The 13,106-nt window shown below is 39.6% G+C and overlaps 1 pseudogene; it reads right to left on the bottom strand.

Moving 5' to 3' along the window:
* Positions 1 to 8,498: 8,498 nt before the first annotated feature.
* LOC143274405 (T-complex protein 1 subunit gamma pseudogene) lies at positions 8,499 to 11,603 on the bottom strand (annotated as a pseudogene).
* Positions 11,604 to 13,106: the final 1,503 nt, after the last annotated feature.

Here is a 13,106-nt window from a genome sequence, read left to right as displayed (position 1 = left end):
GGCATTTAAGATGTTTTTAAAAACATAAGGCTTTTCATTACAGTGAGACATGTCTGCTCCTTGCAGCAACAATCAACTTCAAAAAAGATGGGCATTGAAGACTCTATATGGAGTTTTCTTTCATTGTAGCAAAGGTAGCCACTGGACAAAAAACTTTCCTTGCCTCAATTGTTGACAGTATGTTGAGCAAACTGAACAAGCAGGGCACAAAAGAAGATGGCTGCCAAACTTTGCCAAGACAAGGTAGAAAGTCCTTCACAATTCCTTTTTCACAAAAAAGTCTGTCAGATATTCTGGGCTTGTGGGCCAAAGACAGATGCCCAAATTTTGTAGAGGAAACTTGGGTGACTGTCCAAGCAGCCAGCTATCTCTGTAGTGTCTATAGCTTTAGAAGATTTTTGCTCTGCACTTCCTGTTTACTCAGGTAGTAGTATAGCCTTCTGGAATCTCTAATGGAGTTGAAGAAGTAGTTACAGTTTTCCTTGTTACCAATTTCAAAAAAGAAACTCACAAAAGATGTACAAAGTGTATAAGGTTGAGAGACATAAACACTTAAATTGTTTATCTAAGAAAATGTTTCGTTTGCCAGCATGCATGGTCTCACTTTTAAACAAAAGATTGGTAGGTGTGAATAATTCATCAAATTTCATCCATTTGTCAAACAGTATCACAGACACTAGACATTTAAAAGAGAATGATGTCACTGCCTTGGACAGATGCACGCGGGGCAGCCATCCAGTTCCATAACTGCCATACAAAATGTGGGATTGAAACAGTTTCTTCAACCTGCAGAACTTTCCAAAGAAGATCACACACAGAAAGACTTGGGAGCCATTCAGTTTCTCAATCTTCAACCTTTTGAGTAACATCAGCAGAAGTGACTGTTTTGAACTCAGCCATTATTTGGATCAGGCTAAAAGTCAAAATGGAGTCAGTCAGTGCCTGAGTTCCACAACACCCACTATTCTAGTTTGAACAGACACAAAACAACCTTTGTCTAAGCCTTATCAGATGTTCCCTGATGTTAGCCAATCCATTGGTTCATCTGATAAGTATTCTAGTTTGTGAAGTGTTTTCTGATTCTGAATTGGCAAATAATATCAACCAAGCTAGGTGTGGTAGAGCATACCTGTCACAGCAGTACGGAGGCAGAGGCAGACAGATTGCCTCTAGTTTGAAGCTGGTATGGTCTATAATGAGTTCCAGACCAGCCACTATATATATATATATATATATATATATATATATATATATATATATATATATAGAGAGAGAGAGAGAGAGAGAGAGAGAGAGAGAGAGAGAGACCTAGTCTTAAAGCAAAATGAAAATGAAGCCAGATCTTTAAATTCAATTAAAAAGACCTTTTAAATGTCTTTACAATGTGATTTTTAAGAAAAAAAAAAGAATAAGTCGATAGGGGATGATATTTCAGCACTGAATGAATGAGTTGGGGGTTTGTTTTAATTACATTTACTTACTTCTTTTGTGTGCTTGTGCTCTTGAAAAGGCAGCAACATGGAGGTCACATAACACCCCATACAAGGCAATTCTTGCCTTCCCCCTTGGGGGTCCTTAGTGTTGGAACTCAGGATGTCAGAATTAGTAGCAAGTGACTTTACCTCATGGGTCATCTCACCAGCAGGGATGTGGTAACTGATTGGAGAGTGGGGTGTCCTGAAAGAGTTAAAGCTGACTAACTGCAATAATTAAATATAGTATCCCCAGGAAAAAAAAGAAAATGTTTCAAGACCTAAAAATATAGTTTTGTGTTGGTAATACAAGTTAGGATAGAAAGTGAATTAGGTAAAAACTTTGAACTCACTAAGAAAGGATAGATAATGGAGTATTTTCTCTGAATTAGTCAAATGCAAATGGCCTAGACATTGTGAATATAATCCTTGCCTGCTAATTGTCCTTACTGCATATGCTTTAAATGTGTTAGAATTAAAACCTTCTTTATCTAGACAAAAAGGGGAAATGTTGTGGGATGTTTTGATCACACTCTGACTCTACTGAGACTGATGAAGTTTATCCTGACCGGAAATACCAAAGCAAAACATCAAATAGCAGAGTCAGAGATTAGACTTTGGAGAATCTAAGAAAATACTCATCAGTGAAAGTTAGGAACACACATGAGAGAATTCTCTTTGTTGACTATGTAATGTACAACTTTGAGCCCTCAGATATGGAACTTGGAATAAATTGGTGAAATGGCCAATGTATGCTAGAAATGAGCTCCCCATCCATGAATACTGAATAATCTGGTAGATTCTGGTTTGGAGAGATTACTGATGTTCCCAGCACTGCTCCCTGTTCGAATTTGAAGATCAACTCAGGTTTAGGAATGCATTCCCCTGTTAATAAGTAATAATGTAGGACTTAGAAAAATTCTGCTAGTAAGAGTCTTTGAAGAAAGAAAAGACCAGGTTTTAGGGTCAGTGCAATAAAAATGCAAATGTAGCCCTTTCACAAGACAGCAGTGAACAATCATGTAATTCGTCCCCTAGATGCTTAACCCTATCTAGGTGGTGTTGATGCCTGGCTTTGATCCCAGCACTGGAGAGGCAAAGGCAGGTGGATCTCTGTGAGTCTATGGCCAGCCTCATTTATAGAGGGAGTTCCAGGACAGGCAGTGCTATGAAGAGAAACCCTGTCACAAAAAGAAACAAACAAAAGGAAGCTTACTCCTAAACAGCCTTAAGTGCTTTCTCCTGAGAATTGCCAAGTGACAACAGGTTGCTCTAGGTTTCCAACATTTCATTGCTGTATTGCATCTTCTGAGAATCATTTGAGATTCTGCCACTCCTCCCAGGTCAAGTTCACAGTTGAAAGCAGAGTTTTCACATTCCGGCAGCTGTTTCCAAGTTACCATACAGAGGCTTATATTAATAGTAAATGTTTTGGCCCATAGCTCAGGATTATTATTAGTTAACCCTTACATTTAAATTAACCCATATTTCTTTTCTTTCTTTCTTTATTTTTTAATTTTATTTTACAATACTATTCAGTTCTACATAATAGCCACAGATTCCCTTCTTCTCCCCTTCCTGCCCCCTCACGTTCCCCCCAGCCCACCCTCCATTTACAGCTCCTCCAAATCAAGGTCTCCCCCGAGTACTGGGATCGACCTAAGAGACTCAGTCCAGGCAGGTCCAGTCCCCTCCTCCCAGATTGAGCCAAGCGTCCTTGAATAAGTCCCAGGTTTCAAACAGCTAACTCATGCAACTAGCCCAGGACCTGGTACCACTGCCTAGATGCCTCCCAAACAGATCAAGCCAATCAACTGACTTACCTATTCAGAAGGCCTGATCCAGTTGGGGGCCCCTCAGCCTTTGGTTCATAGTTCATGTGTTTCCATTCGTTTAGGTATTTGTCCCTGTGCTTTATCCAACCTTGGTTTCAACAATTCTCGCTCATATAAACCCTCCTCTTTTCACTAATTAGACTCCCAGCGCTCCACCCGGGGCCTAGCCGTGGATGTCTGCATCCAGATTCCTCAGTCCTTGGATGGGGTTTCTGGCCCAACTATTAGGGTGTTTGGCCATCCCATCACCAGAGTAGGTCAGTCCCGGCTGTCTCTCGACCATTGCCAGCAGTCTTTTGTGGGGGTATATTTGTGGATTTCTGTGGGCCTCTTTAGCTCTTTGTTTCTTCCTTTTCTCATGTGATCTTCATTTACCATGGTCTCCTATTCCTTGTTCTCCCTCTCTTTTCTTGATCCAGCTACGATCTCCCACTCTCTTTCCCTCGACCCTCACCCATCATTGCTCCCACTCATGTCCAGGCTGTTCATGTAGATCTCATCCTTTCCTCATGTCTTTCTTGGGGTCTTGTTTACCAGGTAGCCTCACTGGTGATGTGAGTAGCTTCCAGTCATCCTTGTTCCACATCTAGCATCTTCCTATGAGTGAGTACATACCATATTTGTCTTTCTGAGTCTGGGTTACCTCACTCAGGATGATTATTTCTAGATCCATCCATTTGCCTGCAAACCTCATGATGTCATTGTTTTTCTCTGCTGAGTAGTATTTCATTGTGTATATATGCCACAATTTATTAATACATTCTTCAGTTGAAGGGCATCTAGGTTGTTTCTAGGTTTTGGCTATTACAAACAATGCTAATATGAACATAGCTGAGCAAGTGCTCTTGTGGTATTGTTGAGCCTTTCTTGGGTATAAGCCCAAGAGTGGTATAGCTGGATCTTGGGGGAGATTGATTCCCAATTTTCTAAGAAAGCACCATATTGATATCCAATGTGGTTGTACAAGCTTGCATTCCCACCAGCAGTGGAGGAGAGTTCCCCTAGTTCTACATCCTCTCCAGCATAATGTGTCTTCCGTGTTTTTGATCTTAGCCATTCTGACAGGCATAAGGTGGTATCTCAGAGTTGTTTTGATTTGCATTTCCCTGATGATTAGGGATGTTGAGCAATTCCTTAAATGTCTTTCAGCCATTTGAGTTTCCTCTGTTGAGAATTCTCTGTTTAGTTTTAAAGCCCATTTCTCAATTGGACTGTTGGTCATTTTGATGTCTAATTTCTTAAGTTCCTTATATATTCTGGATATCAGTCCTCTGTCACATGTGGGGTTGGTGAAGATCTTTTCCCATTCTGTAGGCTGTCACTTTGCCTTGCTGACTATATATTTAGGAAGTGATCTCATATGCCAATGCATTCAAGACTACTTCCGAATTTCTCTTCTAGCAGGTTTCAGAGTTGCTGGATTTATATTGAGGTCCTTGATCCACTTGGACTTAAGTTTTGTGCACGGTGACAGATATGGATCTATTTGCAGCCTTCTACACATTGATGTCCAGTTATGTCAGCAACATTTGTTGAAGATGCTTTCTTTTATTCCATTGTTCCCTTTTGGCTTCTTTGTCAAATTTATATGTTCATAAAAATGTCAGGGTCTTCAATTTGTTTCCATTGGTCCACATGTCGTTTCTTATGCCAATACCAACCTGTTTTTATTACTGTAGCTCTATAGTAGAGCTTGAAGTCAGGGATTGTGATGCCCCCAGAGGTTGTGTTATTGTACAGGATTCTTTTGACTATCCTGGGTTTTTTTGTTTTTTCATATGAAGTTGAATATTATTCTTCCCAGGTCTGTGAAGAATTGTGTTGGTATTTTGATGGGGATTGCATTGAATCTGTAGATTGCTTTTGGTAAAATTGACATTTTTACTATGTTGGTCCTGCCTATCCATGAGCATGGGAGTTCTTTTCATTTTCTGACACCTTCTTCAATTTCTTTTTTCAGAGAATTAAAGTTCTTGTCATATAGGTCCTTCACTTGCTTGGTTAGTGTTACCCCAAGGTATTTTATGTCATTTGTGGCTATTATAAAGGTTGATGTATCTCTGATTGCCTTCTTAGCTTCTTTTTCCATTGTATATAGTAGGGCTACTGATTTTTTTGAGTTGATCTTGTATCCTGTTATATTGCTGAAGGTGTTTATAAGCATTATCACTTCCTGATAAGCGTGGAATCTTTGGGGTGACTCAAGTATACTATCATGTCATCTGCAAATAGGGAAAGCTTGACTTCTTCCTTTCCAATTTGTATCCTCTTAGTCTCCTTATGTTTTCTTATTGCTCTGGCTAGAACTTCAAGTACTATATTGAATAATTATGGGGAGAGTGGACAGCCTTGCCTCGTTCCTGATTTTAGTGGAATTGCTTTGAGTTACTCTCCATTTAACTGGATGTTGGCTGTAAATTGCCTTTATTATGTTTAGGCATGTTCCCTGTATTCCTGATCGCTGCAAGACTTTTATCATGGAGGGGTGTTGGATTTTGTCAAATGCCTTTTCTGCATCTAGTGAGATGATCATGTGGTTTTTTTTCTTTGAGTTTGTTTATATGGTGTATTACATTGATGGACTTTTGTATGTTGAACCACCCTTGCATCCCTGGGATGAAGCCTACTTGATCATGGTGGATAATTGTTCTGATGTGTTCTTGGAGTCTGTTTGCCAGTATCAATGTTCATGATGGAGATCAGTCTGTAGTGCTCTTTCTTTGTTGTATCCTTGTTTGGTTTAGGAATCAGGGTAATTGTAGCCTCATAGAAGGAGTTTGGTAATGTTCCTTCTGTTTCTATTATGTGGAACAATTTAGAGAGTATTGGTATTAACTCTTCTTTGAAGATCTGGTAGACTTCTGCGCTGAAACCATCTGGTCCTGGGCTTTTTTTTCGTTGGGAGACTTTTAATGACTGTTTCTATTTCCTTAGGGGTTATTGGGCTATTTAAATAGTTTATCTGGTCTTGATTTAACTTAGGTATGTGGTACTTATCCAGAAAAGTGTCCATTTCTTTTAGGTTTTTCAACTTTTGTGGAGTAGAGGTATTTTATTTATTTATTTATTTTTTTTTTTTTTTTGGTTTTTCGAGACAGGGTTTCTCTGTGTAGCTTTGCGCCTTTCCTGGAGCTCACTTGGTAGCCCAGGCTGGCCTCGAACTCACAGAGATCCGCCTGGCTCTGCCTCCCGAGTGCTGGGATTAAAGGCGTGCGCCACCAACGCCCGGCTGAGTAGAGGTATTTTAAATATGACCTGATAATTCTCTGGATTTCCTCAATGTCTGTTGTTATGTCCCCCTTTTCATTTCTGATTTTGTTGATTTGGATTCTCTCTCTCTGTCTTTTGGTTAGTTTGGATAAGGGCTTGTCTATCTTGTTGATTTTCTCAAAGAACCAACTCTTTGTTTCATTAATTTTTTGTATTATTCTCTTAGTTTCTAATTTATTAATTTCACCTCTCACTTTGATAATTTCCTCGCATCTATTCTTCCTGGGAGACTTTGCTTCTTCTTATTCTAGAGCTTTCAGGTGTGCTGTTAAGTCACTAGTGTAAGATTTCTCCAACTTCTGTATGTGGGCATTTAGTGCTATGAATTTCCCTCTTAGTGCTGCTTTCATAGTGTCCTATAAGTTTAGGTATGTGGTGCCTTCATTTTCATGATCTCTAGGAAGACTTTAATTTCTTTCTTTAATTCTTCCTTACCCCATTGGTGATTCAGTTGAGCATTATTCAATTTCCATGAGATTGTAGGTTTTCTGTAGTTTTTGTTGTTGTTGAAATCTAACTTTAAACCATGGTGGTCTGATAGAACACAGGAGGTTATTCCAATTGTTTTGTATCTGTTGAGATTTGCTTTGTGGCCAAGTATGTAGTCAATTTTAGAGAAAGTTCCATGGGGTGCTGAGAAGAAGGTATATTCTTTCTTGTTAGGATGGAATGTTCTGTAGATATATCTTATGTCCAATTGTTCATGACATCAGTTAAGTCCTTTATTTCTCTGTTAAGTTTCGATTTGGGAGATCTGTCCAGTGGTGAAAGTGGGGTGTTGAGATCTCCCACTATTAATATGTGGGGTTTTATATGTGGTTTAAGCTTTAGTAATGTTTCTTTTACATATGTGGGTGTCCTTGTGTTTGGGGCATAAATGTTCAGAATTGAAACTTCAACTTGGTGGATCTTTCCTGTGATGAGTATGTAATGTCCTTCTTGTTCTCTTTTGATTGATTTTAGTTTGAAGTCTATTTTGTTGGATATCAGGATGGCTACCCCTGCTTGTTTCTTAAGGCCATTTGATTGGAAAGTCTTTTCCCAGCCTTTTATTCTTAGGTAGCATCTGTCTTTGAATTTGAGATGTGTTTCTTGTATGCAGCAGAAAGCTGGGTCCTGCTTTCGTATCCATTCTGTAAGTCTATGTCTTTTTATAAGTGAATTAAGTCCATTGATATTAAGGGATATTAATGACCAGTGATTGTTCATCCCTGTTATTTTTGGTGGTAGTGTGTGTGTACTTCCCTTCTTTGGGGTTTACTGTTGTGGCTTTATCTATTGCCTGTGTTTTCGAGTGTGTATCTGACTTCCTTCGGTTGGAATTTTCCTTCTAGTGCTTTCTGTAGGGCTGGGTTTGTGGATAAGTATTGTTTGAATCTGGCTTTTGCTGGGTATATTAGTCTGGGCTGATATCCATGGTCTCTTAGTGTCTGCATTACATCTGTCCAGGTCCTTCTGGCTTTCAAAGTTTCCATTGAGAAATCAGGTGTTATTCTGATGGGATTGCCTTTATAGGTCACTTGGCCTTTTTCCTTTGCTGCTCTTAATATGCTTTCTTTATTCTATACGTTTAGTTGTTTAATTATTATGTGTCGAGGGGACTTTTTTGGGGGGTCTAGTCTGTTTGGTGTTCTATAGGCTTCTTGTATCTTCATTGGCAATTCCTTCTTTAAGTTGGGAAAATTTTCTTCTATAATTTTGTTGAATATATTTTCTGTGCCTTTGAGTTGGTATTCTTCAGAAGAAGGAGAAGAATACCAACTCAAAGTCAGTGCCTTTTGGAAACTGAGATGGGACAGACTGAGGGCTGCCCCTCAATTTGATCCTTTGCAAACAAAGATGTCCACAGTGCTCCTGGAACTCTGGATCAGGAAAGGGGGAGATGGCTGGTTCTCCACATTCTAGTCACCATGCACACCACTCACTCCTGACCAGCGTCTGGAGCACTGCTTTGCCAGCCCTTCTTCTTGTGGCCAGAGATGATGTCATCAATCTGCAGAGGCACAACTGCACTCTCCACTCTGGTTTTGTACATTTGTAGCTTCACAGGAAATGGCTCCCATATACCCAGCTCTTTCATGTCCCCTGAGGTACCAGTCTCACCCTTCCTGTCCCAGGAATCACAACTCTTCTGTGTGTGCTTGGAACAAAGAGAGGTAAGTAAATCATGGTACTGGCCCCAAAGTTCTGGATCAAGGTACCAGAGATAACCTAAAGCTTGAGCCACAGCTCTATATGGCCATTGTTCCACACCAGTCATGGCCTTAGATTTTTGTGTCAAGGCATGGGCCACAGGCATCTCTGAGTCTTCATGACCAGGTACCAACTGAGCATCCAGAAGAATGTTTTGGCACACTTTCATGGCATCCTAGAGGTTGCTTTATACTTCTGACAGTGTCCCCACGGTGGTTTCAAGAAGGATGGTGCAGGCTTTGGGTATTTGCACTTAGTGAAAAATGTGAAGTATTCATCTCCAATTTTCTTGATTTCCAATAGGCCTGTGCCTGTACCATCATCTTTTCCTCTCAGTTCCTCTGATATGCATACTATCTGTGCTCCACCAGCTCTAGAAGTGTGATTATTGTCTGTCTTCCTTATTCTGCAAATTTAGAGGCAGAAAATAGAATGAGATCTCTTTGGATGGTGAGTGTGAGAACCATGCTTAAAATCAGCTTGATGCAGATATTTTCAAAATTCGCCATTCATGATTTGAATATTAGGCCTAGGATAGGATATTTGGAATATGTGTCCTACTCACCTTTAATTCTGAGTGTATAATATGTCCCTGCTCTTGGAAAGAATTGTCTGCCTCTGGCAGAAGAGTCTGGGACTAATGAGTGAATTGCTGATGGTTCTACACACTGCGGTAGACTTTATGACGACACCATGAATTCTAATTACTACATGCAGAGTTTCATAACTTTGTGAACATATGAATGATCTATCTTTTTTTTCAGGCACCTCTGCACCTCTAATATAGGTGTAAATGCATCTTAGGGTTGGATTGCCTGTATAATTAATAAGGAAGAAATAAGTGAAACCAAGGCATTTACATTTTCTGATGTGTGAAGACAGTCAATCAGAGTATATGCATTAGAGTTATACAAGTCATTTGTGGAATTTAAGCATAGGAGGATGGAATGAGGGAGGACAAAATACTTTGCAAATATGATTGGGAATGTGTTTTTTTCTTCTGGACTACTTGACTATTCGGGAAGAAATGATCAGGACAGATTATAGAAAGCTACATCCATTCCTCTGTGAAGAGGAAGAGAAACACATTGAGTCTATGAGAAATGAAGGCCAATTTGTTTTAGAGAAACTCAAGACAAGTGAAGCCATGATGGCCCAAAAGAGAAAAGAACTAAGAGAAATGTATCAGGAGCTGATGGCAATGTCCCAGGAGCCATATGTGGTCCTGCTGCAGGTGAGCATGGAGGAGTGCAGGAAGAGGCTTTATTGTCTTAGGCCCACAGTGGTGATTGTTATACTAAGATACTTTCAATATATCCTGCATATTTAAAGGGAGTTTCCTTTTCAGAAATTTCTCGAAGAAACAAAATTCTATAATAATCTTGAAAAACTGACAGTCATCAAAGTCCTATTTAAGCCAGGTGGTGGTGGTGCACATCTTTAATCCCAGCACTTGGCAGGCAGAACCAGGTGCAACTTGTGAGTTCGAGGCCAGCCTGGTCTATAGAGTAAGATCTAGGGAAGGCTCCAAAAAACAGAGAGTAAACCCTGTCTTGAAAAACAAACAAACCAATGAACAAAACAACAGAAAATCCTATTTAAACCAACACTATTATTGTGTATAATCATTGCTTTAATTACAGTACAGTTTAGGAGGAAACCATCTTCACAATAAACCACAGGTAAAAAATGCCCAGCAGACCAAGATATTTTCATGAGATAATCACACCACATTAAAGGAACTGGGATCCCCCCATTCCCATTCACACCATGCCAGATACCAGTGAAAAATGACAACAGCAAACATAAATAGGCACAGAAGTAGCAAGAGACATTATGCGGCTGAAACCCTCAGGGAATTTTCTATCCAAGATTCAACTAGCAAAGCTTTGATTGCTGGTGGGCTGACTTTTGTGACTTCAGTTACCACCTGCTGCTCTTCTGACCTGCACCAGAAGAAACCAGTCTAGATATACCTAGCTGTATGGTGGTGACATACAGCTTTAATCCCAGCAGAGGTAAGTAGATCGCTGTGGGTTCGAGGCCAGCCTGGTTCACAAAGTGAGTTCCAGGACAGCCAGGACTGTTACACAGAGAAAACTTCTCCCCGAGTAGTTGCCAGGCTGTGGTGGCCCATGGCTTTAGTCGCAGCACTCAGGAGGCAGAGACAGGTGAATCTCTGAGTTCTAAACCAGCCTGGACTACATAGTGAGTTGCAGGACAGCCAGAGTTTCACAGGGAAACCCTGTCTTGAAAAACCAAAACCAAACCAGACCAAAACAAAACACAAACAACTCCCTTCTCCCACCACCCAAAAAAAAGAAAAAGAAAAAGAAAGGAATTAGTCTAGATATGTAAATATAGAATCATTCACTTTACAATCAGTTCCTTCAATTTTATGTTTTCCTGTTGTCACAATACGGGAATGTTCATTCACCTATATGTGAGACTATGTATAGGACTATTACTATGGAGTGTGGTTGCTTGTGTGATTGAGATAGGGTGCTGAAAAGGAGTTTCAGCCATTCCTGGTAAAGCAAAGGTTATACTTTCAAAGGTTCTTGAGGTCTTGCAGGAAGCAGGTTTGGTTAACATATGACTTATGCTGCATGACTTAGTGACAAGGGTCACTCTTTCTTTGGGAGTGGCGATTGTTATTACATGACCCATACAACATGACAGTAGTGAGGCTGCCTCCAACCCCTAAGATGGAAAGTGAGGCCTGAGTATGTTCATGCCTCACATGTAACCTTATGTGATTAAGGCCTAGTTACCTGAATAGCTTTGGTTCTCTTACACCAACAGTGAAGGTTTTAATGTATAAGGTAATCATTGTCCTCCATTCATAAGTCAATAATATGAGAATAGTTCTTTGATATTTGTTTTTCTTCACTATATAAGCAAGGGAAATTATAATGTAAAATATAAATGAGAGCCTTCCACTCCTTAAGAGAACATGGGTCTTCATGTTCTTGTTTATGAGCATAGAGTAATTGATTGAGGAGAAATGTGCTGTTACAGGATTTGGTGTCATTTGAGGATGCCACTGTGAACTTCACCTGGGAGGAGTGGCAGAATCTTGATGATACTCACAGGGTGCTGTACAGGAATGTGATGCTGGAGACATACATAGCAGCCTGTTGTCACTGGGTACGTAGTCTCAGGAGAAAGCACTTTCAGTGTAGTAAATATATAAACAAATGTGAGATCTAAAGCTGTTTAGGAGTAAGGTTCTAGGCCACACATTGTGATTGTTCAGTGCTCTCTAGTGAAATGTCCACATTTGCACTTTGGTTGCACAGATCTTAAAACCTGTTCTTGTCTTTCTGCAAAGAACCTTTATAGCAGAAATTTTCTCTAAGTCCTACATTATTTCTTATTAACAGGACAATGTATCCCTAAACCTGAGTTGTTCTTCAAATTGGAACAGGGAGCAGAGCCATGGACAGCAGATGAATCTGCAAACCAGAGTCTGCCAGGTTAATCATCCTCATGGATGGGGAGATCATGTCTAGCATAGGTTGGCCATTTTACCAATTTATCCCAAGTTCCATATCTGAGAGCACAAAATTGTTCATTACATACTCTACAAGGAGAATTCTCTTGAATATGTTCCTACCTTTCATTTGATGAAAATTTTCTAAGATTTATACCCAAAGTCTAACCTTTGACGTCTTTTTTTGATAATTTTCTCTGGAACTTCTTTTTTCATAGTTTCAGTTGCCTCTTACACTCCAATCTCATGTGGATTTTATTTTCAGACATTTTTTTAATGTGTTTGTTTTTGTTTTAGCACATTTTAATGAAGCAAATTTCAAGTGCTGGTCATTTTATATATTGTACATAAATAAAAATGTAAGACTAATGTCTTGCTTCATGGAATTAATATTTTGTTAGAGGACAGATAAGTTTATTTACACTAAGGAGTCACAAAGAACTCTATGTACTGTTAAACCAGAGTGTAGCAAGTAACAGATGGTGTTTAAGTTATAGAGTATTTTACTTAGATAGTTGATAAGGAAAAAGAGAAAGAGATCTAAAAGTTAGACTTGTGAAGCATGACCTAAGAAATCAGAAGAAGGACCAAGCATAGGAATTGGAGTTCCTACCTAAGAATCAAGGAGAAGTGAAATAAGTTTTCATATTGAAGAACTCAGTGCAGGGCCCGGTGGTGGTACAAGCCTTTAATCCCAGCACTTGGGATGCAGATCCAAGTGGATCTCTGTGAGTTCAAGGCCAGCCTGGTCTACAGAGTTTGTTCAAGGAAAGGCACAAAGCCACACAGAAAAACACTGTCTCAAAAAACAAAAAAAAAAATCAAAGAAGAACTTAGGCT

Source organism: Peromyscus maniculatus, chromosome 7 (assembly GCF_049852395.1).
Source record: "Peromyscus maniculatus bairdii isolate BWxNUB_F1_BW_parent chromosome 7, HU_Pman_BW_mat_3.1, whole genome shotgun sequence".
Lineage (NCBI taxonomy): Eukaryota > Metazoa > Chordata > Mammalia > Rodentia > Cricetidae > Peromyscus > Peromyscus maniculatus.
Note: the sequence above shows the minus strand (reverse complement) of the source record. Positions and strands in the feature narration are given on the sequence as shown.